This window comes from Chamaea fasciata, unplaced genomic scaffold, assembly GCF_029207755.1.
Source record: "Chamaea fasciata isolate MVZ Bird 193981 ecotype frontalis unplaced genomic scaffold, bChaFas1.0.hap1 SCAF_46, whole genome shotgun sequence".
In the NCBI taxonomy this organism is placed as follows: Eukaryota; Metazoa; Chordata; class Aves; order Passeriformes; family Sylviidae; genus Chamaea; species Chamaea fasciata.
Genome location: NW_027094131.1, coordinates 1,178,249 through 1,194,745, shown reverse-complemented (window position 1 = coordinate 1,194,745; position 16,497 = coordinate 1,178,249). Strand labels below are relative to the sequence as shown.

The 16,497-nt window shown below is 51.0% G+C and overlaps 1 long non-coding RNA gene across 1 annotated transcript; it reads left to right on the top strand.

Annotated features, from left to right (window-relative positions):
- The first annotated feature begins 289 nt into the window (after positions 1-289).
- LOC136304064 (uncharacterized) lies at positions 290-2,086 on the top strand. The gene is made up of 3 exons (XR_010724367.1): positions 290-312; positions 1,464-1,527; positions 2,076-2,086. It is a non-coding gene; the product is annotated as an uncharacterized lncRNA (long non-coding RNA).
- The last annotated feature ends 14,411 nt before the right edge of the window (positions 2,087-16,497 follow it).

Sequence of the window (16,497 nt, the reverse complement as noted above, 5' to 3'; positions counted from 1 at the left end):
AAGGTGAAAAAGCTGAGCCTGACAGCAGCTCCCAGTCACTGGCTGACAGCACCTTCCTAAGGGCTTGCATTTAAAATGGGATCTGGGGCTAATCTCTGCCAGCCACTTTTCTGACACAAACTCTTTTGTTGTCTCAGATCTCCACAGGCTCTTCTATTGAAGCTGCTGCAGCAGCAGTGTCACCTGAAGGGGCCTGGCCTGCCCCAGCTGAGCACTGGAGCCTGGGCAGTTCCTTCATCTCCAGCACTGACAAAGCTGCTGCTCAGCAACAGGAGATGGAGTATGATGAGGATGACTTCCTGGGGTTCATGAGTACGTCTTGTGTCTTTCTTCTCTGAGGGACACTGTATTGTGAGCACGCGTCAGCATAGCTGGACCCAATGATCCTCCTCACTTGGGTGCCCTTTGTGATTCTACAGCACAAGTCATTGAAGCTGCTTCTTGCCCAGAGCAGCTGCCGGTCCTGTGCCCTCAGATAAGACCTAGTGGGGCTGAGAAGAGAGCCCAGCTGACTCTCTGTCTCCCGTCACCTGTTGGCACAAAAGGGCACTGATGTGCACCTGGGTGTGTCTGCTCTCCAAGCCAATCCTGCCGTGTCCTCAGTGGGGGCACCAGCTTGGAAGGGGCTGGGTGTGGCCGTGCCTTCTTGCCATTGCTTGTCAGTGCTGGTGCCTGGGCTTTGGCAGCTTTGTGGCGGTGGCTGCCCTGGCCCTGAGGGCTGGTGTGAGTGCCGAGGCTGGAGCCTTCCTTAGCTGGGAGAGTCCCGCTGCCGGCCGGCCGCTGCAGCGCGGAGCTGCCCCGAGGCAGCAGCCCCTGCTCTGGGCCGGCTCCTGCATGGCCTGGGCTGGGCTCACAGAGGGTCAGCATCTCCTCTGGGCAGCTGTCCGTGTCCCGCCGGCACCTGAGGAGCACTGCTGTCCCTGCTGCCCTTGCCCGCTGCGGGAAGGTGGGCACGTGTGCGGGGCTGAGAGGGCGAGTGCAATGGCAGGGACTGATCCCTGCTGTCAGGGGGAGGAGAAGCAGTGTGGTTCTTCACGTGGGCCACGGGCAAGGGCGTCTTCCAGCTCAGCCTGCTCATCAAGGGTGAGGGTCCTGCTGCTGAAGGCCCCTTGGGATTGGTTAGAGCATGAGCTGCTTGGGTTTACAAAGGGAAAGGCATTCTTTTGGTAAAGTGCTGCAAGGTGGGGAAGATGCCCTCCTCTCCTGGGAATGCATCTCCCTGTGCTTTGTTTCCTTTCAAGAGATCTCTTCAAAGGACTGTAGAAAATCATTCTCTGTGCTGGCCTGCTTGTACTGCAGAGCTGCCTGTCTTGTTGCAATTGTTGTTGTTGTTGTTGTTACCCAGCTGGCCACAAAGGACTCAGAAGCCCAGACTCTAGAGCCCCAGTGGGGCTGCCTTTTGTATCTCTTGGATGGTGGGATGTCGGCTTTCAAGTGAGCATCTTGCATTTTGTTTCCCTCAGGGCAAATGGTGAGCACAGAAAATCCCCGGAGGAAATACACCGAAAAGGAAATTGTTGGCAGAGGGTGAGTCCAACCACAGTTGCTTCTACACAACCATGGGGCAGGCGATTTGCTGCTGGAATATCTATCAAGTGTGAAGTCAGGCAAACTGCAAACACATTCAGACACTGGGGTTAGTCTGCCCCATCTCTCAGTACCAGCCAGAATTTGTGTGGTAAGAAGGCATTATCAAAGGTACTTGGATTTCATTACCAGAAACAGCAACCTACCCCCTATCATAGCAGTCAGATAACACTTCTCAGGAGCATTTCTTCCCAAGAGTTTGCTGAAGGAAATAGTCTGTGCTGAGGACAAAAACCGCCCAGTTTAGAAACTGAAATCCAAGATGAAAGAATCACCTGGCCTTTTGAGCTGAGGCACTAAACCCCAATGCTTCAGAAACAGGCCCAGTGCCCATGCACTGGAGAGGAAAATGCATCATCTGCCTTCTGGCAGAGCCCTCCTGCATGCTGCAGGTTGGAGGCATTTCCAGCAGACATCTCCTGTCTGGACTGCCTTTCACTCCAACGTCTAAATGGCTTCTCCTTTCTTTGCTGCTGTTTTGTTTCTAGGGCTTTTGGAGAGGTTTGCAGAGCCATCGACACTGCCACAGGAAGACAGGTAAATGTCAAGAGCCCCTGCAGATTCTGCTGCTCTCCAGGGCTTTCCTCTCTCGTGTCAGCTGTGGCTGCAGCTGTGGCTAGAGCTGTGCTGCAAAGGCACAAGAAGCACAGACGGGTGCCAGCCAGCCAGCTGCATTTGGGACAGTCTTTGTCCTGCTCAGCTGCCAGAAGGAAGGCAAGGAGGGCAGCGGTTCCTTTCAGAGAAGGACGCTCTCCCTGGCTCTCAATTGCTCCAACAAAGGTGGTGCCTTGGAGCATCTCACTGCTCTCTGGGGCTACGGCTTCAGAGTCCTGAATTCCCATTTCTGGCTGCCAACAAATACATCTGAATGTTCCTGGCAGTTCCTTAGCCACCTGCAGTGCTGCACTTGGGAACTGCACGTAGGGAGAGATCTGCAAGGCGTCCCTAAAAGCCCCAAGCTCTGCCTATAGCCCGAGATGTATCCACAGAGTACCAAGGCACGCATTTCTTCCTCTGAAGTACAGACAGACAGAGAGTGTGCTCAGAGCTTTGGGGATGATAATTGACACACCATTTTTAACAAGTGGACAAGGCAAAATGTGGTCAGTGGCCACGTGTCCTGGAACTGGCCCCCAAAGGAGCAGAGAAATGAGCTGTAGGAATGTCAGTTCCTAATTACTCCTTTGTCTAATTACAAGGCACTTTGGCACGGCTTGGTGGTGTCATTGCAAAATCTCTCTCCCCATGTGTGTTTTGGTCTCATTCCACCAGCTTCTAAAGTTACTGATTTTCAATCTCATTCTAGGTGGCCATCAAGAAAATCTATCTTCGGGGACCGAGCGAGATGGAGGATATTGTTACTGAAATCACGGTCATGAAGAGGAATATGAGTCCCCATCTCGTCCATTATTTAGACGGGTGAGTGGTCGTGGTCTCATCCCATGAAGGTTTGTTTACATAGTAAAAGCATGCAAAGTTAAAACCCCACTTTGGACACTGGCAGAAAAGAAAGCTGGTAATTATTGCTTCATTATTATTTCTCTACTCATCTCCAATGGATGGGAAGAGAGTGCAGTTTGTCTCCATGAGTCATCCCTGCCTTTCCAACACATAGTTGAAAAATTGTTCAAAAACCTGCATCAACTCTACCACAAGAAGTCAGTACCCTGTAAGCTCACTGCCTCCATGTTGTCTCAGGATGGATTTTTTAAGGTTTCTTCAATGCTGATGAAGCATGCTAGAGAGGATTTCCCTTGGATTGTTGCCCCTCTTTTCCATGGCTCTCCATACCAGGAACACTAGGTGCTTATTTCCAGAAATATCACGGTGACAGGTTTTTCATCTTGGTTGTTACTAAACTGCACTTTTTGTTTGCTGGCCATCAGAGACATCTCCTTTTTCACAGATGTGCTGTTCTCCTTGAGACTGCACAGACTGCAAACAACCCACAGCCTGGAGGGAATGTCTTTAATTCTTTTAATTCTGTCCTTGTCACAAAGGGACCCAAAAACAAGAATCAAGCAAAGGAACCAACGAATGCATGTTCATCTGCATGGCCTTGTTTCCTTCTTTCAGCTACCTTGTGCATGAAGAACTGTGGCTGGTGATGGAGTACATGGATGGAGGCAGTCTTTATGACACAATCCAAAAGACTCGCCTGAGAGAAGATGAGATTGCCATCATCAGTCGGGAGGTCAGTCGGGGATCCCAGCTGTGCTTCCCAGAGCTTGGGCAGGATTGTCTGGGAAAGGGGCTCAGAACAGGAGTGATTCCGTGAGCCAGGCTTTGTTTCTGTGTTGCTGATATGCTCTGGGCAAGCAAGAGCCTCTCAAGTGAACTGCCTGCCAGTGCCCCTGCACTCACTGGACTCTGTTCCTGTCCTCTTCTCTCCTGCTGTTGCATTCTCACTCTGGCTCTTGTATTTGCTCTTCTCCATCTTGCCTCTCTAAACTTTGGCCTGTTGGCACTGCATTCCTTGCCTGTAAAAGCAAAGGTGGTGGTGGTGGTAGCATTTGAAAGGAACAGCAAAGAAGAAAGAGAGACTCATTTCTCTGAGTCCTCAGCTGGAAAGGTTAGCAGTGCAGCCAGAATGCTCTGTACTTCTGAGCACATCCACTGCAGCAGCAGTCATCCTGGCTGGTTTGCAGGGCAGAGTCTACACCAGCAGTTGCTGTTGCTCTTTGGCAAGCTGACATGCCTTTCTTTAGAAAGGTGCTGCTCTGCCTGTGTTGGAGCAGCGAGCTCTTGCCCTCAATGGCACTGTGTTCTGCCATTACTCCTCATTCCCCTGCAGAGGGAATCTTGGAGAGCTGTTTCCTTTCTTGTGTGATGAAATCACATCACTGATTTTTGCCCTCCTGTTTCTGGTTTCTCTCTCAGTGCCTGCAAGGACTGCATTTTCTCCATTCCAACCACGTGATGCACAGAGATTTGAAGAGCCTCAACATTCTCCTCAAAACGGATGGCTCTGTCAAGCTGGGTCAGTATATTCTTGGGCAGATGCAGCGTTCCAGGGATATGTGGGCTGTGGGGCTGCTTTTGAGTGAGTGCCAGCCCCCCCAAAATGGTGCTGGTGGCAGTGCAGGGAGCCTGTTGTGAGCTGACCACGCGGTGGCAACGTGCACAGACCTATGGCAAGGATCGAGCAGTGCACAGTGGCATTGCTCTGTGTGTGTCCCTTCCAGAGGGAGGGGACTACAAGTCTAAAGCTTCAGGGGAAGAAAAGACACTGCTGGAGGCCGTGTAAAAAATGTGGGGATTTTTGAAGCAGCCAGCACCATATTTCCTTGGCTAAAGTCCTGAGGAAACAGAGCAGGGACAGTTGTCCAGGAGATTCAAGAGCACATTCTCAAACTTCTACTGGGAAATTCTTTTGCGTGCTTTCCTAATTGCACAGGATTCAAATAAAAACGGTCGTTTGCTTTCTCCCCAGCTGATTTTGGCCTCTCTGCTCAACTCACCCCTGAGCAGAGTAGACGGAGATCGGTGGTCGGGACTCTTCAGTGGATGGCACCTGAAGTGAACGGTGAACCCTATGGCCCCAAAGTGGACATATGGTCTTTGGGAATCGTGGTCATTGAAATGGTGGAAGGAGAAGCTCCTGACTGGGAGGAAAATTCTGCCATGGTAAGGTGTAAATACTCTCTGATCCCGCTGTCTTTCTCCCCCATCCCACGTTCTGTGTGCCATTGGACAAAATGCCATTGCCATCCGCTGGAACTACTTCCACCACAGTCCCTTTCTGAAAATGTCCCGGCAGCACATCAGCATCTGCTGGGGTTTTGGTTGCATCCGTGGGGGAACTCAAGCCTTAGCCCAGGCAAACAATCTCCCTTCTCAGGCAACATTTGGCTTTGGCTTAGAAGTCGTTCCAGCTCTTTTGGCTTTGTAGACGTCCCTAATAGCAGCAAACAAGCATCTTAGAAGTGGTGTTATCTTTCCTGAAATGAAGGAAAGTAACCCAAACCCAAGAAAGTTTATAAAACAGTGGTTTGGAGAGAAGAAGTGCACCCCCGTTCTTCTCACAAGGAAATTTGCCTGAAACCTTGACAAGAGGCTGTGAAGGCCACAGAGTCTGTTGTGCTTCTTGTGCGGTGGTGCTGAAACACTTAGTGACCGTCTTTCTTTCCTAACCCAAGCCGCCACCTCCATGTCACCAAGATGAAGCCTGGCCATGTGGAGAGCCTGCCAAACCCACCCCTTTGTTTCCTGGCACTTTCTAGGATGGCCATACCATTAATGCATTGACTTGAGGATCCAAATGAGCAGAGGGCTACCACATGGATGGTGTTTCTCCCTCTTCTGCTTTGACCACCAAAATTTTCCTTTTGCTGCCTAAGGGAAGCTGAAATTTGCAGTCTGATGAGAGACGGAGGTGCACGTGTTTCCTGTGTGCCCAAAGAGGCATTTTCGTCCCAAGACATTTGTGCATGCATCTTCATGTGTCTGTGTGGAAGATGGGATTCCAAATGCTTGTTTCCTTACCTGAGGAATAACTGAGGGATTTCCTTTCTTTGCTTGCAATTCCCATTGTTTTCAAGAACCCAGGAAAAAGCTTGATGCCTTTGGTTTGATGGCAGCTGTGCTTAAGGGACCAACAAGTGCTGCAGAGATGCTTTTCATGTAATTATCTTTGGAAATAGTAGAGTGAGTTAGTAGAGCAAAGTCCCTCTTCCAACTAGCCTGTCAAGCTGCTCAGGTGAATCCTCAGAGAAGGAAACCTGCTTTTGCTGCTATTGTTTTCACTAACAAGGTCAGTCAATGAAATCAGCTGCCAAGGCAAGATCTGCTGGATGCTGGAAAAGCTGTGGCTGCATTGGGCTATAGGTGTTTTGTTGGTCCAGGAAAGTCATCTCTGCCTCTGTGCCACGGCAGAAAGTGCCACTGCAGAGTGCAGCTTCAACCGTGGCATCTGGGAGAGCAGTTCCAGACGTGAAAGAAGCAGGTGAGAAACTCATCTTTCCTTTTTCTCCAGGCTCGACTCCTGAAAGCCACCAAAGGGATCCCAAAGCTGCAGCAGCCCAAGCTCTGCTCACCTTTGCTGCGTGACTTCCTGAGCTGCTGCCTGCAGAGAGACGAGGAGCGGCGCTGGTCTGCCAAGGAGCTGCTGCAGGTAAAATGCCAAGGGGCTGCAGGGGAAACAGTGTCCCAGGGACGGGCTCCTCCTGCACTGAACGGCCAGGCATCAGGGGAGCCTCCTCCTCTTCACCTCCACTCTTGGTGCTGTTCAAATGAGAACAGTCAGGAATCCTAGACTGGGCTGGGCTGGCAGGGGCCTGTAAAGCTCATCTGCTCCACGTGCCCTGCAATATGACCAGGGACCTCTTTCAAGAGATCAGGATGCTCAGACCTGAGATATTTCCAGGCCTGGGGCACTTAGCAGCTCTTGCAGCAAGCTGTGCCAATGTGGCCCCACTGTTGCTCCTTCGACCTACTCTGATTCAATCTCCTTTTCCTTTGAAAAATATTGCCCTGCCTTTGAGGCTCTTAGCTTGCAAAGTAATGGTTCATTCTTGGTTTCTTTTTTTCTTTGTGCAGCATCCATTTATAACATCAGCCAAGCCTGTGTCCAGCCTGGTGCCACTGATCACTTCAGTGAAAGAGTGGAAGGAGGAGACAGGAATCAGACAACTGTTTTCTCCAACACCACTATAGAGAAGGATTGTAGAATAGGACTGCAGAGTAGGATTGCAGCTAGGACAGTGGAGTAGGATTGTAGCATAGGATTGGAAATAAAGTTTGTGAAACCTCAACTCGTTTCAAAGATTGTCCTCCTTCTGAGCCTCTGAGAAAGCTCAACATTTTCTTCTGAAGTGTCAGTTTTTTCTTAGAGGTGGAGAGTGACATTGATGGCTTCTTTGGTACAGTTGGAAAGTGGGGAAGGCTCTCCCGAGGGGAAGCGTGGCCGTGCTGGGCACAGCACAGACCGGTGGCATCGGCCGTCCGGAGCGTGCACAGGAGCAGAGAAAGGCAAACCACAGCCGAGGGCTGCAGGCCTGGCTGAGGATTGCCACCCTTGTGCCGGCTGCCCTCTAACTCCTGGCCAAGGCGAGCAGTGTGTGCAGCGCTCTGGGCACAGGGGAGAGAGCCGGGCTGCTCCGCAGGCTCCTGCACAGGGCAGCCTCCTTCAGGCACGGCGTTTCTGCCGGGGGAAGCGAGGCCAGCGGCAGGCAGGGACAGCTTGTCAGGTCACATCTGCAGGAGCCGGGGCCTCACACGGCTCTGGGAGGAAGCGCCTGCAGTGCTGGAGTTGTGCACTGAGCCAGAGCAAAGGGGTGAAATGCAGAGTGTTCTGCAGAAATATTCCGGGGCACCAGGCCAGCCTGCTTTGAGCTCTCTGGCACACAGCAAGCACTGTGCAATGCAGCCCTGAGCTGCTGGGAGAGGGGTGTTAGAAAGGAGCCAACTCTTAGATGAAATTAAATGGGGAGACAAAGTCATCAAAGCCAAAGAGAACTGTTTCTTAGGAAGGATTCACCGGAGCTGGGTGTGTATCTCCCTCTCCCAAGAGCCAAACACACACACAACACACACACAGAAAATGCTGCTATTTATGGCCTTTCCCAGCCCAGGGCGAACCGTGTCCCCTTTCCCTTTGGCCGGGAAATAGGAAACTTGTATTCTGTCCCCACCGCCTCCTTTTCTGTTCCCTCCCCTCTTCTCCTACTTCCCTTTTGGTTTGGTCTTCACGCTGGCCCCTCTCCCAGCTCACAGCAACACCCAACAAATCAACTAGAACCAATCCAAACCCTAAATAACAACCCCAAGAACCAACAGCTTTCGTTCCTTCTTCTAATAACCCTGCAGCTGCAGCAAAATATTACCTCCTATCTCACTGAGGGAATCGGGCATGAGCCTGTGGCTCGTGCTTGAGCAGTGAACTGATTTGGAAGGGAGCAGAAGGGTTTCAGTAGGCAGTTTGTGTTTTTCTTCTGAATTGCTGAAGGAAAGACACACTCTGGCTTCAGTCAGCAAAAACATTTTCAAGGTGCATTGAGGACATGCTTGTGAGCAATTCCCAGAGAAGGCAGGTTTTGAGAAAATGTTGAACTGTAACAAATTGTGAATTCCCTTTGCATTAACAGAGTGTTGAGCCCTCTATTCCCCCAGTGCAGTGATTGATGTGTGCAAGTGGCTACCTTAGCCTTGAGAATAGAGTAGTCTTCCTAAGAATGTAGCTGGAATGAATTCAGGGGGAAAAGAGTGGTTGTAGGAGGCTCTTGGGCATCAGAGGAGAATTGCAGGAATGGGATGTTCCCCAAATGACCACCCGAGACTCTCAAGAGAGCCCTACTCTCCTGTCAGTAACTTCTGAGAAGTGGTTTAAATATGTCAACTAATTTGAGGGAATGTTTAGCCTGTGAGTTTCAGCAAAGTAATGAGTAGGTCTTATTTCCATGGTTACAAATGAGTAGGTGGGATTTCTGGCTGAGCACGTGTTAGGAAAGTGATTCCCCACGCACCCAGCACTGAAATAAAGTCATGCCTCCTTTCTCACACCGAGCTGGCACCAGGGATCGGAGCCCTTCTTGGTAACTTTGATTTTAGTTGCTTCTATTGAAAGGTGAAAATGAAACCTTTTCCAGCTGTTCCCCTCGGGTTTACATTTCCGGGGGCCAAAGCTCTGTGCTGCAGGTGGCCCGGGTGTGTGCAGAGCAATGCAGCCTCCACAAAGCCCTTGGTTTCCCCACAAGTCGTCATGATTTGTTGCCAGGTGTGCCCAGCTGTGGCAGGAGGAAGAGCCCGCAGTGCAGTGGGCGCCGGGCCCTGCCCAGCCAGGGCTCTCTGGCACAGAGGAGCAGCAGCAGCACCTTTCAACCCACTCCTGCCCTGGCCTCACCTGGGACACAGAAGCCTCTGGAAATCAGCACCACCTGGCCCCTTCCCAGCCTGGAGCAGCTCCTGCTGGTGGGCACATCCTGCACTTCTGCTGCTTCCAAACAGGAATCAAGGCACAGGGGGAGACGGACATACAGAGAAGCCCTGGGCTAGTGCAATAAATGGGCAAATGCATGGGGGAATGTGTTAGGAATCATTTCAGCTGTCATGCCAATCCTGCCTTCGCTCCTTTTCTCCCTTCACCTTTCCTGTTCTTTTCCCTCTCACATTTCCACTCCTTCCCCCTCTCGAGTCTCACAGTTTTCCTGTCATGTTTGCCTCCCAAGTTTTACTTCTTTTCCCCACCCTTTTCAGCTCCCTTTCCTCACACTTTGCCTCTCGCACTTCCCCAGCTTCCCGCTTTTTCCTGCTTTTTTGTTCTCGCATGATTCTCACAATTTTCCCCTCACTTACCCTGCCCTTTTCTCTCCTCATGCTTTTCTCCTTTCCTCAGTCATTTTTCTCCAAGTTGTCTCCTCATGTTTCTCACTTTTGCCCTCGTGTTTCCCAGGCTTTCCCTCTCCCATTTCTCCCACTTTTCCCCTCACGTTCATCATTCTTTCCCCCTCATGTTGCTTATACTTTTCCTCTAGCATTTTGTGCTCTTTTTTCACTCCTGTTTTCTGTCACTTTTCCCATCCAACTTCCCACCCTTTTTTCCCCCCTAATGTTTTCTGCCTTTTTCTGCCCTCTGGTTTCTCCCTCTTTTCCCCTCAGGATTCTCACAATGTTCCCCTCACATTTGCTGCCTGTTTCTCTTTCTCTGCCAGTAATTTTCTCACTCTCTTCCCCTCACATTTCCCTCCATTTTTTCCTCTATGTTTTTCAGCCTTCCCTGATTATGTTTCTTAGAATTTTCCCGTCATATGTCCTGCCTTTTCCTCCTCTCACCTTCCTCTCCTATTTTCACTCACGTCTTCACCATTTTCCCCTCAGTTTTCTCAGCCTTTCCCACTCAGGTTTCCTTCCCTTTTCCTCCCTCACACTTCCCTCCTTTTTCCACTCCCATTTCTCACACTTGTCACCTCATGTTTTCTGCCTTTTTTCCCCTCACATTTCTTAACCCACTGCTTCCTGTCAGTGACTCTTCCTCTTCAGTAGTTGATGAGCTTCTTTTCTTCTTTCCTGCAATCCCCTCCTCCAAAGAATGGGTGCCAGAGCAGCGCTCCAAGAAGCCCCTGCCCGTGTGTCTGCTGAACAGAATGGCTGTGCTCGACTTGAACAATCTCGTGAAGAACAACCTAAACTGCAGTGGACTTTCAATTCCCTCTATTCTTCATAGTGTTCTAAAGAAATGAGTACCCTGAGGGATACACGTCGCAGGTGAGCAGCCGCTGCACCATCCGCCTCAAGCAGATCCCATCTCCGTTTTCATCACCTCACACTCACTGTGACTCCTGCCTGGACGAAACCACTTGTGATGCTGCTTGATGCTAACTGGCGTCCATGTGCACAAGAAGTGCTTTTAGCCCTCTTTCAAAAAAAAAAAAAAAAAAAAAAAAAAGAAGATGTTTTTATTTTAAAATGTTCAATGCCTGGAGTTTCGTTCTATTTTCCCCTATTTGAATTGCCTTGACATCAAAGTACTGCCAGTTGGCGTTCCAAACTGGCTGGTCTGTGTTTGTGTGCACAGAGCAAAGGTGCCAGACCGTGTCCTTTTCCCGGGTGTCCGTTAATGTCCATTCCAACAGACACTGCAGGGGGGCTCAGCCTGCCCCACGCAGGATGGCAGCCAGAGGGCTGAGGCTGCGCCTCCTAGTGAGATCAGCCGCCCTGGCAGCCCGGCCCCAGCCGCCATCTTGTGTGTGGTTCTCCAGCCCTGGCCGCCATCTTGTGTGTGGCTCCCTCAGCCCTGGCCGCCATCTTTTGCACTGACCTAGTCCAGCTCTTAAGCGAATGTGTTGCTGTTGTGTCGGCAGTCAGGGTCCGCCCCAAAGACACCAACACCAGCAGGACAGGCTACAGGGAATGGCACGGGTTTGGCTCAAAGCAGCCAGTCCTGACTTGTCACTGTCCTTTATCCATGAACATGTCCCCATATGCAGCCACAGCAAATGTCCAACAGCAGCTCCATCAGCCACTTCCTCCCGCTGGCGTTGGCAGACACGCGGCAGCTGCAGCTCCTGCACTTCTGCCTCTTCCTGGGCATCTCCCTGGCTGCGCTCCTGGGCCACGGCCTGGTCACCAGCGCCGTAGCCTGCGGCCACCACCTGCACAGCCCCATGTTCTTCCTCCTGCTCAACCTGGCCCTCAGCGACCTGGGCTCCATCTGCACCACTGTCCGCAAAGCCACGCACAATTCCCTCTGGAACACCAGGACCATCTCCTACGCAGGATGTGCTGCACTGCGGAGCATTTCGGTGAGGGAAGAATGCAATCAACCAATATGATTGGTAAAGCATTGTTCAACTTTATTGCTCATACTATCCGTTCTTATACTTTTGCCCGAAGCGTTCAGCATACTTGTCAAATTATAGTTGGTTAGCATACACTACTCATCTATACTTGATTGGCTATATCAAGCGTGAGAAGGTTCCTCCTCTTGGCATGCTGAAAACTTTGTATACGTGCTTACTGCTATGCTCTATTCACCACAAGTTCTTTTATCTTTGGCCTGTGTCCGTGCTTACTGCTGTCCCAAGGACAGCTTGTCTCAGCAGCACGTAGGCTGCTAGCACTTGGTATCGGGCCATAAGGCCTCTAATGATCCGTGGCCTTGCACTGCTAACCATTCTTCAACAATTCCCTCTTTTTTATTTTGTGCAACAAACGCAGTGTGTCGAGTAGTTACTGTTTCTGCTATGCGATACATCATCTGTTGCAAGCAGCGAAAAAAGCAAGGTACAAAAAGGACAAGCAGTAAAATAACAATCACAATATTGATTACATGTTGCAGTAGGGAGGCTATCCAAGGCCCTCGCCCGAAAGATCTTAGCCAATCTGTTAAAGCCAAGCCTGTGTCTTGCTGCAAAAGACTAGTGAGTTCTTGCAACTTAGCTATTTGGGTATGAATTGACATGGAGTGATATCTCTGTACTGCCTTGTCAAACTGCCAGAGCAGTTGTAGGTTTTCTCTTGCCCTTAAGTCTTCAATTAAGTGTACCGCCTCTAACCCTGGCTGTCCAGTATCGATGTCACTCTTGCAGGGTCATTAGCAGGACGGATCCATTTACTAGGTATCCACTGGGGCCCTGTGGGGGTAAGAACACAAACATAACCTCTACCCATGTACTGAACCTCTGCGGGACCTTCCCATACTCCAGTTGTGGGATCTCGGTACATGACTTTAAACAATGGCTTAGTTGCTTCCTCCTTTACTCCCCCTGAGTGGATGACCGCAGGGGGCTCCGAGTGGTCCCCCATTACACACAGATAGTTTAATACAAATAGTGTTTTTGATAGCATGGTCTGCACATCCACCTCCTCCTTCTATTTTAACAGATAATCCTTGAGTGTTTGGTGGGCTCGCTCCACAATCGCCTGACCTGTTGGTGAATGTGGGATACCTGTGATGTGTGTCACACCCCACTTCTGTAAGAACCTTTGGATCCTGCTGCTCACATATGCAGGGCCATTGTCTGTCTTAATCTGTTCTGGCACCCCCATCACCGCAAAGCAAGTAGTTAGGTGTCGTACCACGTGGAGAGCTTTCTTTCCCGGCTGCGCTGAAGCCCAAATAAATTTACTGAAAGGATCAATTGTAACATGCACATATTTCAATCTACCAAAGGAGGATACGTGAGTTACATCCATTTGCCAGATCTGATTGGCTCCAAGGCCCCGTGGGTTTACTCCCATCCCTAGTCCAGGCCCATGCTGACTACAGAGAGGACAGGATCTGACAATACCACGGGCATCATTCAGAGATATGCGAAACTGTTTCTTTAGGCCTCGCGCATTCTGCTGAAAAGTCTCATGAGCAATACGTGCCTGCTGAAATCTGTCTTGTGGTACTGCAACAGAAACCAACTGATCAGTTATGGCATTACCCTGACCCAAACCTTCTGACCATTTGTGGCTTCAAATATGCAAAATTGCAAAAGGAGCTGAGCGCAGCCGAACAGCTTGCCTCAGCTGTCTCAAAAGTTCCCATAACCTGTCATTCTTTATATCCTTTATCAATGCATCCTCAATCCGCAGCACTACCCCTACTACGTATAATGAGTCTGTGACAACATTTACACCCTGACCAGGCCAATTCATAATGATCCAAAGGACAGCCCTTAATTCTAGCGTCTGCAATGTGTCCTCAGTAGTCGCGTCCACGTGCCCTCCTCCATCCATCCAGATCAAGGCAGAGCGTTTGCTTTGTGATGTCAGGGCACGGTTGCCACGTGGTCATGGTGACATCGCAAGGTTGCCTTGGTGCACGGAAGGCCTCAGGGGTGTCAGAGCAGCTCTTGGGCTTGCTCAGTGCAGGAACTTGGTCCTGTGCTTGAGGCTTTTGTCAGTGGGCAGCTGCTGACTGACAGGAGACTCCTTTTAGCTAGCGTTAGAGCGCACTCTGCAAACTTGCACAGCAGTTGCCACAATGATTGGGCAACTCGCCGCTGCAGTTTTCACTGTTTATGGAGTTACTTATTCCTGCTATTTCCTGACTCACCTGGCAGGTAAGTAGAGGTTTTCCCTGAGTGTCACCTAACCTGGTTTTTGGTCTTCCTGCTCTTTCTTAGTGACTGAATTGATTTGGAAACAGAAAGGCCATTGGGATGCCGCTTGGGTAAAGCTCCTGTCAACATGTTCAGCTCAAAAGGGGGTGTGTGTAGCCAGGGCTGTGCGGGCAGCATTTGCAAGGGAACCTGCAGGGGTTGCATTCCCTCCGTGGGAGAGTCTGTGTCAGCAGAGTCTGTCATTTCCTCTATTTGCTGGGTCAAGCAGGACAACTTTGAAAATGTAGACTGGGAGGCCTTCTTGGAAAATCTTCTAAAAATGCTGTGGTTGTCTCCAGTTTTCTCAAAGCATCTGCTTCATTTTCCCTTGCCCACTGCAGGTCACCTGAGCCGGGTATTCAGAGGTGCTGATCCTGAGGTGAGTAAGAAAGGCACATTTGATGTTCCTGGCGTTTAAGAATTGTGCAGCAAGCTGTGAGCTTGGCCTGTGGCAGTAGAGTGTAGAGGGCCAGCTGAGTAGGCTGCAAGAAAATCCATTTCCATGTCTGCAGCAGCAAGAGCAAAGGCATCACTGCCTATTTCCTAATTTTCCATTCCAGAGCTTTAAAAGAACTAAAAGCCCAGTTTTGCTGAGAGAACGTTGCTTCCTGATAGTAGCCAGGGGGGATTGTCTAATTCAGAGCAATTTGCAGTGCCCAGTTGAATCAACCCATTAGAATTTAGTCTGAGGGACTTAGAATCCCCTTGCTCTCCAAGTTGATGATTTGTGCTTAGTAGAGCTGGTTCTAGAGCTGAAGAGAAAGAAGGTTCTAAATGAGCCTGTGTCTCACGCTCCTGTCTGTCCACAGATCACTGAAGGAAGAACAGACTCCCCTCCGGTTTCCTCTGCTCCTGGACAAGAAGCCGAAGAGGAGCCAAATGACCACAAGGCTCCAGCTGTGGTCACACCACAGCCGGAACTTTCCCAGCCAGTAAGTGCCTCTTCTGGAGGGTGCTGTCTTTAGTGCGAGGCAGAGCTGCAAGTTTCTGAGCAGCCAGCTCTTGCTGTTGGTGGCTGAGGATGCTGAGTGCTGCAGTCCTGCCAGACCTAGCCATTCCCCTCAGCCAGTGACAGCTGGAAAATGGGCTTTGAGCTGCCGTGTTTAGGCCCCAGCTTGCTGGGATTCTGATAGGGGCCAGCCTGGAGCAGGAAGGTTCCCTGTCTGCAGAGGAGGGAGCATGCCAAAGGCACTGTGCTCAGCCTTGGTGGATACGTAGGGGACGCTGTGGTCTGGGGACACCTGTCCCTCTCCACAGACGTGCCAAGTACCCACAGGCACCAAAAGTCTTGATGTGACAACACAAGCTCTTTGGGGCAGTTTGTCCCCGGGAGCTTCTTGGCTGTGCTTACCCGGGAGCATTTCAGAGACACACTGGGGACGTGGAGTTGCTGTTTGAAGACAGGGATTTTGGTGCCTTGGTTGCCAGGTTGTTCTTTTGGTAAAATGGAAGCAGAGGTGGGCAGGGAAGCAGAAAGAAATGGCTGAATTAATGTGAATTGTGGGCAGAAAGGTGAAAAAGCTGAGCCTGACAGCAGCTCCCAGTCACTGGCTGACAGCACCTTCCTAAGGGCTTGCATTTAAAATGGGATCTGGGGCTAATCTCTGCCAGCCACTTTTCTGACACAAACTCTTTTGTTGTCTCAGATCTCCACAGGCTCTTCTATTGAAGCTGCTGCAGCAGCAGTGTCACCTGAAGGGGCCTGGCCTGCCCCAGCTGAGCACTGGAGCCTGGGCAGTTCCTTCATCTCCAGCACTGACAAAGCTGCTGCTCAGCAACAGGAGATGGAGTATGATGAGGATGACTTCCTGGGGTTCATGAGTACGTCTTGTGTCTTTCTTCTCTGAGGGACAGTGTATTGTGAGCACGCGTCAGCATAGCTGGACCCAATGATCCTCCTCACTTGGGTGCCCTTTGTGATTCTACAGCACAAGTCATTGAAGCTGCTTCTTGCCCAGAGCAGCTGCCGGTCCTGTGCCCTCAGATAAGACCTAGTGGGGCTGAGAAGAGAGCCCAGCTGACTCTCTGTCTCCCGTCACCTGTTGGCACAAAAGGGCACTGATGTGCACCTGGGTGTGTCTGCTCTCCAAGCCAATCCTGCCGTGTCCTCAGTGGGGGCACCAGCTTGGAAGGGGCTGGGTGTGGCCGTGCCTTCTTGCCATTGCTTGTCAGTGCTGGTGCCTGGGCTTTGGCAGCTTTGTGGCGGTGGCTGCCCTGGCCCTGAGGGCTGGTGTGAGTGCCGAGGCTGGAGCCTTCCTTAGCTGGGAGAGTCCCGCTGCCGGCCGGCCGCTGCAGCGCGGAGCTGCCCCGAGGCAGCAGCCCCTGCTCTGGGCCGGCTCCTGCATGGCCTGGGCTGGGCTCACAGAGGGTCAGCATCTCCTCT